This window comes from Lathyrus oleraceus, chromosome 4 (assembly GCF_024323335.1).
Source record: "Lathyrus oleraceus cultivar Zhongwan6 chromosome 4, CAAS_Psat_ZW6_1.0, whole genome shotgun sequence".
NCBI classification, from domain to species: Eukaryota; Viridiplantae; Streptophyta; class Magnoliopsida; order Fabales; family Fabaceae; genus Lathyrus; species Lathyrus oleraceus.
Window position 1 is genome coordinate 282,289,592 of NC_066582.1, and position 8,876 is coordinate 282,298,467.

At 39.1% G+C, this 8,876-nt stretch overlaps 1 pseudogene; it reads left to right on the forward strand.

The window, feature by feature from the left end:
* The first annotated feature begins 5,887 nt into the window (after positions 1–5,887).
* LOC127077233 (uncharacterized) lies at positions 5,888–5,987 on the forward strand (annotated as a pseudogene).
* The last annotated feature ends 2,889 nt before the right edge of the window (positions 5,988–8,876 follow it).

Sequence of the window (8,876 nt, forward strand, 5' to 3'; positions counted from 1 at the left end):
TAGGATCGGGCATGGTGAATAAGCAAAGAACCTGGTTATCAATCATAAGCTCAAACTCATCAGACCCTAAGTTCGCTATGAACATAGTGTTAAAGAGGAAGGGTATACTCATAGTAGTAATGCCACAAAAAGGGTTCAGGTCAAGCATAGGCTGACGCAATCCAATAGCATTACCTATCATGGTTATCAAACCGCCTATTCTAATGGGTGCTCGCTCATCCTGGATAAGGTGGTCTAAATTAGCTAACATAAAAGTAGCGTCGTTTACTGGACGGTTCTGGGAAGCACAAAATATGATGAAGAGTTCATCACGTGAAACTGAAGTACTATTTGGCTTCTTCCCAAATAAAGTGTGGGTCGGGATCTTATGGAAATAGCGAAAAGCCGGGTTATGTATGTTTCCAGAGAGAAACTCATGTTCTTCGGGCTCATCATTTCCAGTCAGCTTACCCCAAAAGTGTTCAAGCTCTCTATATTCAAAAAGTTCTTCCTGGCTTACAGTGAATGTATCAAGGGAGGTAGGAAAACCCAAAAGGTTGGTAAAGTCTCTAATATTAAATTGGTACTCCATATTGAACATTCTGAATTGGATAAAACCTCTGCTAATTCCTTTTCCATGGCTGGGCAGATAGATTAGTGAACTAAGGAATTCTAGTGTGAGCCTCCGGTAGGTGGTGAAATGTCTTAGGATAGGGGATGTCTCCCATCCTATCTGATTCAGCAGATACAGGACACTCTGTCTCAATCCAAGGGCAGTCATCGCCCAATCATCAGCATAAAGACTAGGTAGCATCTCTCTAGCGGCTAGTTCTTCAAACTTTTGTTTCTGAGCCATTCCTCTGAACTTGATACCCATACGATCAATATGTCCCATCTGGTTAGTGCTAGCTAGAGAAAAAGAAGGCATGAGTTTAAGTCAGGATTTGGCCAAATGCCGAAAGAAAGAAAAATTATTATTATTATATTTTTTTTTATATTTTTGAATAAATAAAGAATGAATACTGAACAAAAAATTAAAAGAATAATTAAGAAAGAAAATAGTGAAATGATAATAATAGAATAAGAAAATAGCAAACTAATTAGTGGGTTGTCTCCCACCAAGCGCTTTGTTTATACGTCACAAGCTCGACAAAGAAACTGTTAAATATAATTGATGGGTCCTGGGGGCGTTTCGTCTAAGTGTAGAATTTGCGAATCCTCGTTGGTTTCCGCATAGTGATAATGTTTCAGACGCTGCCCGTTTACGGTGAACGGTTCTGTAGATTGTCCTTTTATTTCTACCGCTCCACTGGGAAAGATTTTAGTGATATGAAAAGGTCCTGACCATCTGGATCGTAGTTTTCCCGGGAATAACTTTAGTCTAGAGTTAAATAAAAGTACTGTGTCGCCTTGCTTGAAGATTTTCCTTGATATACGCTTGTCATGCCATTGTTTTGTTCTTTCTTTATAGATTTTGGCATTTTCATAGGCGTCTCTTCTGAGTTCCTCTAATTCGTTTATGTCAAGGATTCTCTTTTCACCGGCGGCTTTATAATTCAAATTTAAATTTCTAATAGCCCAATAGGCTTTATGTTCTAATTCTACCGGGAGGTGACAGGATTTTCCATAAATGAGCTTAAATGGGGTCGTCCCTATGGGGGTTTTATAAGCAGTTCGGTATGCCCACAAAGCTTCTAGTAATTTCAATGACCAATCTTTCCTTGAAGTGGCGACCGTTTTTTCTAGAATTTGCTTGATTTCTCTGTTAGACACTTCCACTTGTCCACTGGTTTGAGGGTGGTAAGGTGTTGCTATCCTATGTCTCACTCCATACTTAAGTAGTAGTTTTTCGAGTACCTTGGATATAAAGTGTGATCCACCATCACTGACTACTATTCTTGGGATGCCAAATCTCGGAAATATTATATTTTTAAAGAGTCTAGTTACTACTCGGGTGTCATTTGTTGGAGAAGCTATAGCTTCGATCCACTTTGATACGTAGTCAACTGCCACAAGTATGTATTTGTTACCGAAAGAGGATGGGAAAGGTCCCATGAAGTCTATCCCCCACACGTCAAAAATCTCTACTTCCAAAATACCTTTTTGTGGCATCTCGTCACGTCTAGATATGTTTCCCGTGCGTTGACATCTGTCACACTCCTTAATAGCCGTATGTACGTCCTTCCATATAGTTGGCCAATAAAAGCCAGCTTGTAGGATTTTAGAGCAGGTCTTGGATGTACTTGTGTGTCCACCATAAGGAGCGGAGTGACAGTGTTGGATTATATTTTCTACCTCTTCTTCGGGTATACATCGACGGAAAATACCATCGGGGCCTCTTTTGAAAAGTAAGGGATCATCCCAGTAATAGTGTTTTATGTCGTGGAAGAATCGTTTCTTCTGCTGGTAAGATAAAGTAGGTGGAACTATTCCGGCAGCTAAATAATTGACTAGATCAGCGTACCATGGTGTGACAGATATAGCTAAGGTGGTTTCTACTTGCATGTCGGAGTTGTTCTCTTCCAAAGTAGCTATGAGTTTGTCATACGAGAAGTCATCATTAATGGATGTTCTTTCCGGTTCAAGGTTCTCAAGTCTAGAGAGGTGGTCTGCTACTACGTTGTCAGTTCCTTTCTTGTCCTTGATTTCTAAGTCGAATTCTTGTAGTAACAAGATCCGTCTTAGGAGTCTAGGTTTAGCATCCTTTTTTGTTAAAAGGTACCTGATAGCAGCGTGATCGGTGTAAACTATTATTTTGGCTCCTACCAAGTAAGAACGAAATTTATCTAGCGCAAATACCACTGCTAGGAGTTCTTTCTCGGTTGTGGCATAATTCATCTGTGCTTCATCCAGGGTTCTGCTAGCGTAATATATAACGTGAAGCTTTTTATCCTTTCTTTGTCCTAGAACAGCACCTACAGCATAGTCACTGGCATCGCACATTATTTCGAATGGTTCATTCCAGTCTGGTGTCTGCATAATGGGTGCGGAGATCAATGCTTGTTTAAGAGTTTGAAATGCTTTTAAACAGTTATCGTCGAATATGAATTCAGCATCTTTCATCAACAGTCCGGTTAAGGGTTTAGTTATCTTAGAGAAGTCTTTGATGAATCGTCGGTAAAAACCGGCGTGTCCTAAAAAGCTTCGTACTTCTCTCACGGTTCTTGGGGGTTGAAGATTTTCGATTACCTCTATTTTGGCTTTGTCTACTTCAATTCCTCTGTTCGAGATGATGTGTCCTAAAACAATTCCTTCTTGTACCATAAAGTGGCACTTTTCCCAATTAAGTACTAAGTTTACTTTTACACATCGCTCAAGAACTCTTTCCAGGTTTTCAAGGCATTCTTCGAAACTTTGTCCGTATACAGAAAAGTCATCCATAAATACTTCCATGATGTTTTCGAGAAAGTCGGCGAAAATCGCCATCATGCATCTTTGAAAAGTTGCAGGGGCATTACACAGACCAAACGGCATTCGTCTATAAGCGAAGGTACCAAAAGGGCATGTGAATGTTGTCTTTTCTTGGTCATCAGGGTGAATTGGTATTTGAAAGAAGCCTGAATAACCGTCTAAATAACAGAAATGTGAATGTTTAGCTAATCGTTCTAACATTTGGTCAATGAATGGTAAAGGGAAATGATCTTTTCGGGTTGCTTTGTTTAGTTTCCTATAATCAATGCACATTCTCCATCCCGATTCGATTCGTTTAGTTATAGTTTCTCCTTTTTCGTTTTCAATAACGGTTATGCCTCCTTTCTTTGGTACAACGTGTACAGGACTAACCCATTTGCTATCAGATATAGGATATATAATACCTGCTTCCAATAACTTGGTTATTTCTTTCTTTACTACCTCACTTAGGATCGGATTTAGTCTTCTCTGGTGTTCCCTAGAGGTTTTACAGTCTTCTTCTAACATGATGCGGTGCATACAAATAGAAGGGCTTATTCCTTTAAGATCGGTGATGTGGTATCCTAGTGCGGTTGGATATTTCCTTAAGATATGTAAGAGTTTTTCTGTTTCGAGTCTTCCTAGATCTGCATTAACTATCACAGGTCGTTCAAGTTCTAAGTCTAGGAATTCATATCTCAGATTTTTGGGAAGTGTTTTCAAATCAGGGGTCGGTTTGTTAAGACATTGCGTAGGGTCCGGTGTTATTGCTAAGCATTGGTTAGATTTGTCCTCTAAAAGATAGTCTGATGATTTGTCTTCTCCTAACTCTGCTTCTTTTATGCATTCATCGATGATATCCATGAAGTAACATGTATCTTCTATTGCAGGTGCTTTCAAGAATTGGGAAAGAATGAATTCAATTTTCTCTTCACCTACTTCGAAGGTGAGTCGTCCTCGTTTTACGTCTATGATTGCACCGGCAGTTGCTAAGAATGGTCTTCCTAGTATAATAGGTGTAGTATCATCTTCTCTAATGTCCATAATTGTGAAGTCAGTGGGAATGTAAAACTGACCTAAGCGTACGGGAACGTTTTCAAGGATTCCTACAGGATATTTGATGGAACGATCTGCTAATTGCACAGACATTTTGGTCGGTCTTAATTCTCCCATTTCGAGTTTCTTACATATGGATAAAGGCATAACGCTAATTCCGGCTCCTAAATCGCATAAGGCTTTGTCGATGACAAATTTTCCTATGTGACAGGGTATAGAGAAACTACCCGGATCCTTAAGTTTAGGAGGCATGTTTTGGATTATAGCGCTACATTCGGCAGGGAGTGTAACGGTTTCGCTGTCCTCAAGTTTCCTCTTATTAGAAAGAATTTCTTTTAAGAATTTAGCATATGAGGGCATCTGCGTAATAGCTTCGGTAAATGGAATTGTAACGTTTAATTGTTTAAGGAGATCAACAAATTTTCTAAATTGGCCTACATCTTTGGTTTTAACAAGCCTTTGAGGGTACGGTATAGGTGGTTTGTAAGGTGGTGGAGGTACATAAGGTTCCTTCTTTTCTAGGGTTTCCTTATTACTCTCTTCCTTTTCCTTAGGTTCACTTTCCTCAGTTGATTTCTTAGGGTTTTGGTTTTCTATCCTTGGGTCAGACGGTCCTTCCACTTCCGTTCCACTTCTTAATATAATTGCATGAGCTTGACTTCTCGGATTGGGTTGGGGCTGTCCAGGGAATGTACCAGTTGGGGCAGCAGTAGGTGCTTGTTGTTGAGCTACTTGTGATATTTGTGTTTCCAGCATTTTGTTATGGGTAGCCAAGGCATCTACTTTGCTTGCTAGTTGTTTAAGTTGTTCGCCAGTGTGTATGTTCTGGTTTAAGAAATCTTTATTGGTTTGTTGTTGGGAAGCTATAAAGTTTTCCATCATGATTTCCAAGTTGGATTTTCTAGGGGTATTATTGTTAGGATTCTGTTTCTGATATCCCGGAGGTATAGATGGGGCTTGATTTGGAGACTGTCCAGGTGCGTATAAAGCATTATTACTCTTATATGAAAAGTTTGGATGGTTCTTCCAATTTGGGTTATAGGTATTCGAATAGGGGCTTCCTTGAGCATAGTTTACTTTCTCTGCTTGGATTCCAGTCAAGAGTTGACATTCCGCAGGAGTGTGGCCTTGGATTCCACAGATCTCGCAATTCTGAGTTATAGCAACCACGGCGGCTGGAGGTGATACATTTAAACTTTCAATTTTTTGGACCAAAGCATCCACTTTTGCATTGACGTGATCAAGGTTACTTATCTCGTACATGCCAGTTTTCGGTTGAGGTTTTTCCACCGTTGTTCGTTCGGTTCCCCACTGATAGTGGTTTTGGGCCATGCTCTCGATAAGCTGGTAAGCATCAGCATAGGGTTTGTTCATTAGTGCACCACCTGCAGCGGCGTCTATTGTTAACCTTGTGTTGTATAAGAGACCATTATAAAATGTGTGAATTACTAACCAGTCTTCCAAACCATGGTGTGGGCAAAGTCTCATCATGTCTTTGTATCTTTCCCATGCTTCGAAAAGAGACTCGTTGTCTTTCTGTTTAAATCCGTTTATCTGGGCTCTTAACATAGCTGTTTTGCTTGGCGGAAAATATCGGGCAAGAAAAACTTTCTTCAATTCGTTCCATGTGGTGACTGAGTTGGAAGGAAGTGATTGAAGCCATCTCCTAGCGCTATCTCTTAATGAGAAAGGAAAAAGACGAAGTCGAATTGCCTCTGAAGTGACACCATTAGCTTTAACAGTATCAGCGTATTGGACAAATACGGATAAATGAAGGTTTGGATCTTCGGTAAGATTTCCAGAGAATTGGTTCTGTTGCACAGCCTGCAACAGCGAAGGTTTAAGTTCAAAGTTGTTTGCTTCGATCGCGGGCGGAGCAATACTTGAATGCGGTTCATCTTGCGATGGAGCGGCGTAATCTCTAAGAGCACGAGCTGGTTCTGCCATCTCGGGTATCGAAGGAAAAATGTTTTTGAAATCAGGGAGGTCTACAGGAGGGAGATTGTTCGCAGCACGATATTCCCGAATTCGTCGTAAGACTCGGAGATATAGTTCGATATCGTTGATTCGTAAATAGAGCGGTTCGCCTTGTGAGCGAGTGCGTGGCATACAAATCAACGAAAGAAAGAAAATAGAAGAAAAAGAAACCTTAGTCTCTACAGCGTAACGGAAGAGTTACGATATCGATTGAATAAAAGTCCCCGGCAACGGCGCCAAAAACTTGATCGCTCGACTGGGTGAGTCGAGAATGGGATACAAACTGCAAGTGCACAGTTCTATCGCGTAGTTTTAAAAGATATCGATCCCACAGGGACTTATGAATCGATATACCGTTATCTAAGGTTACTACGTAAATCTAAGGTGAAAATGTTTGATTGTTTGGGGAAAAACTAAGAGCTAAACTAATATCTAGATTAAATATAAATGAAACGGATATCGGTATGTAGTTCGTCAAAACTAGGGAATCAAGTCTTTGTCGGTTTCTTGGTTTTAAAATGAATCGTTTCGGTTAACTTTATTGGTTAAAGGTTTTATCTCAAACTCTCGCTCTGTTGAATAAACCATGATTTTATATTAATGTAGCTGTCACTTATAATTAAGTTAAAAACCATATTTTGAAAACAATAAAGTTGCAGAAACTCCTTTTAAGAAAATACTGACCGTTTTAAACACCCTTATCTCAAACTCTCGCTCTGTTGACTTAGGTTATATAATCAAATCCAAATGCTTAACTCTCGTCCTCACATTCAATCTTTAAAAATACTTTTTGGAAAAGGTCAGAATTTAATTAACTCTAAAACTTGCTCTCGCCCTGATCTAGAATTAATGCCTAACTTACACTGTCCAGTTAAAATCTCAAACTCTCGCTCTATTGATTTTAACTTCTTTATGTCTTTTACTTTTGTAAAAAATCTTGTTATTAAACCTGTAAGTTGAGACCGTAAAAAGATTGATTTTGATTTTAAGTTTAGATAGACCTGACTCAGTCTTGATCCCTTATTCTGCTTACTTTACATACCGATACCTAGGCAAATTAGCCAGACATGCTAAATAAATAAGAATTTATATCATGCATAAACAGACTCATTCCAGGCAGATAATATAGATAAATAATAAAACAAAATATTAAATAATGATTAAAGAACCTGAATGCGTAATACAATAGTCTTGAACACTCCACCACAAGCCGGTAGGATTTGTTCTTGGATTCTTCAATTAAACAGTAAATTAAATCAAGGAAATAAAACTAGAATATAACGTAAGGTTAAATCCAGTATAAAGTTGCACAATGGTTTCCGGTGTAGAAACTATTATGCGAAAAATATCTAAAAGCTAAAACGGGAAAGGTAAATTTGCAAGGGAAAAAGAATGTAAAGCTTGCAAAAGAAATAAATAAAATAAACAATGCTGGAAAAGAAAAATAAGCAAAAGCTAAAACAGAAGGTTTGAACAGCTTCGGCAGAGTAGACGGCAAAAGAGGGGAGAGGAAGCGGAACCCTTTTTGGTTTCTAATGTAGCTATTTATAGTAGTGCTTCTAACTGCTTTTTTTGTTTCCCACGAGTCTTCAGCATGGCTAAATACACGGCGCGGGCATAGGACACGAACTCTCTCAACGTCTCTTCAATTCTTCTGAGGGCGTGACTTGCGCCAAAAAGCTAGTGGAATGGTGTGACGCTCGTCACACCATGTGTGACGCTCGTCACAGGGGTGCTTTTAGTGTGACGCTCGTCACAACCCTTGTGACGCCCGTCACAGGCACAACGTGCGCTTTCTTTGGGCTGGGCTTGGTCTTTGATATTTGTTTCCTTTTTACTCCTTTCTACACCTCCTTTTCTTTCCTTTTTCACTCTTGCTTCAAAATGGATACCTGACATAAATAGCAAGGAAATACTGCATAATATCTGATAAAATGAGATAAACTAAAGTAAATGATAATCTAATCTAATTGAATTAAGTCTTAAAATGTGATATAATTTCGTGTTATCAACCATCCCACAATTTATGAACTAATAGGTTTATTTTGTACCTGTAGAATAAGGTTCTAAAGTGGTCCCCAGAGTCATAGATCCATCTTTCGGATATTATTGGTTTAACGACTTGCTCGTAGACCAATAATATTCTCAAGAGAAACTCGTATGAGTGTAGCATCGCGTAACAATTACCTCAAATCTTATACCTGGATAATCTTTGCGCTATATCCTAAAAAGGCTTAGAGGGGTTGAAAGGGTTCTAAAGGTCCTCAGTTTCTTAGACTCCCAGATCGAAGATAATAATGCCACTACGATTTACTCGTAACAACAAATATTACCAACAAAGGGGTCTCCACTGAGCGGGGTTATATCATATGTTAATCATGCTTAGGATTACTCCAGACATGTAACTTTGATTATACCACCATCCTATCTTATTTGTATTCTCTAATCCGGGTTAGGATTTCCTCACCACTTAT